This window comes from Neodiprion pinetum, chromosome 2, assembly GCF_021155775.2.
Source record: "Neodiprion pinetum isolate iyNeoPine1 chromosome 2, iyNeoPine1.2, whole genome shotgun sequence".
NCBI classification, from domain to species: domain Eukaryota; kingdom Metazoa; phylum Arthropoda; class Insecta; order Hymenoptera; family Diprionidae; genus Neodiprion; species Neodiprion pinetum.
This window is the reverse complement of record NC_060233.1, coordinates 22,820,036-22,821,819: the sequence shown is the minus strand read 5'-3', so window position 1 is coordinate 22,821,819 and position 1,784 is coordinate 22,820,036. Positions and strand designations below refer to the sequence as shown.

Genomic DNA, 1,784 nt, shown 5'->3' with positions numbered 1-1,784 from the left:
CCCAAATATCTGAATTCAAATGAAGCAATTTCAATTTAATAAATCCATCTGAATTTGAGGAAAAATAATTATTATTATTTGGAATAGAAAAATAAAGTCGAATTACATGAATAAATTCAATTACTTCAACTCAAAAAAATATGGTAACATTCAAATTCCCAGTTATTTCCTCGTCGATTCAATGCGGGTCTGGAGTGGCATGTAACGTTGAAATTGCGTTGAAATTGTTGAGATCAATGCTAGTGATGGCCACTTATCTGAGAATAATCGATGTATCGATTTATCTATTTCAACAAAATAATCGGACACGGCTCGATTGAATTGGTAAAAATTAATCGATTTAGTAAATTTCTGCGTGTAGTCTTAATATCAGATGAGATATTTTGATAATTCATAGTCTTATTCAAAATATTTCTAAGTTTGATAAATTTCGAGTAATTGATACTTAAATCACATACATCGATACTGTATTGCATCGTCCGTATGAGTAAACAAGCGGCCTAAGGGGTTAGGTGGGTTACAAAATTTCACAAAATCGAATTTTTTTTTTTGCTCATTTTATAATTGAATATGTTGAGAATATTCCTTTAAAATTTTAAAACGATCCGAGTCATGTTCTAAGAGATATAGCCTTTGGATGTTTCACCCATCAGGCTCGCTGTGAGCCGCCGCTTGGAGGGGAGCTGCGAAACGATCGCAGCGCGCGGGGTGGCAAGTAGTGAGTTGAGCCAGCGTGTGTAGTGTGTGATAGCATTTTGTATGAGAAACAATAGACGGTATGTGGAATTACACTTGTTGTGTTGTTAACTGCAAAAATAACGGTAAAACTAGTGATTGTATATTTTACAAGTTTCCAACTGCATCACATAAAATAGTTCAAAGGCAAAAATGGATTGCTGCTGTGAAAAGAAAAAAGTAAGTAACATAACTTTACTTTCGATGCCTTAGTTTTCTATATTTTTAAAATCAAGCCAACTATATCAATAGGTGAACTGTTATGCTATCTGCATGAAACACTATATAAATACATAAGTATTATTGTTTTTTACCGTCCTGATGGTTCAAAGTGGAGTTCAAAAACTCATCATGTAATATGTAATGCTGATTTGATTGGCAAGAAAAAATCAGATGATCCTGCGAGTCCAAGCTACGCGCCAACTCTATTCCCTCCAGTTTATCATGCAAAGCAAGTAAATGAAAGAGCTGTTTTGAGCAGGTAAATGTATGAGAAGTAAAAAAATAATTATAAAATTGAATAATATATACATCGATATTTATATAATAACCTATGTATCTATTAATTATAGGTACAATCGACTCATGAACCGAAGAAAGACTCTTCACAAGCATAACATCGGAGTGAATTGTGATACTGGAAATCAAGTTAATAACGACCCCAACAATGTTGTCAATAATAGTGGACGTGAACCTATGGATATAAGCAGTGCCGAAGTAATTTTAAAAAGTGATCAAGAGTGTCAAGTAGATTTTGTAAGTTCTGCTGGAAATTGCCACTCTCAAAACTATTGTGAATAGGAAAAAAATGAAAGATGAAGAGGTACAATGCGGCACATCGTTAACAGATAGAGTAGATAAGTCGGTTGGTTTTAACGAGGCTGTAGTTGAACAAAATAGGAAACAGCGTAGTTTCTGTGGTTTTCCATCTATTAAGACCGATGAAGATTTATTAGATATTGCTGGAGTGAACTTCCAGAACTTTAATTTTTTATTATCTAAAACTGAAAACCCATCGGAAAGATCTACAATAACAAGAGAACAGAGGC

The 1,784-nt window shown here is 33.7% G+C and overlaps 1 long non-coding RNA gene across 1 annotated transcript; it reads left to right on the top strand.

Annotated features, from left to right (window-relative positions):
* Positions 1-746: 746 nt before the first annotated feature.
* LOC124212271 (uncharacterized) lies at positions 747-1,494 on the top strand. Its single transcript, XR_011176348.1, has 3 exons — positions 747-915; positions 1,119-1,216; positions 1,308-1,494. It is a non-coding gene; the product is annotated as an uncharacterized lncRNA (long non-coding RNA).
* The last annotated feature ends 290 nt before the right edge of the window (positions 1,495-1,784 follow it).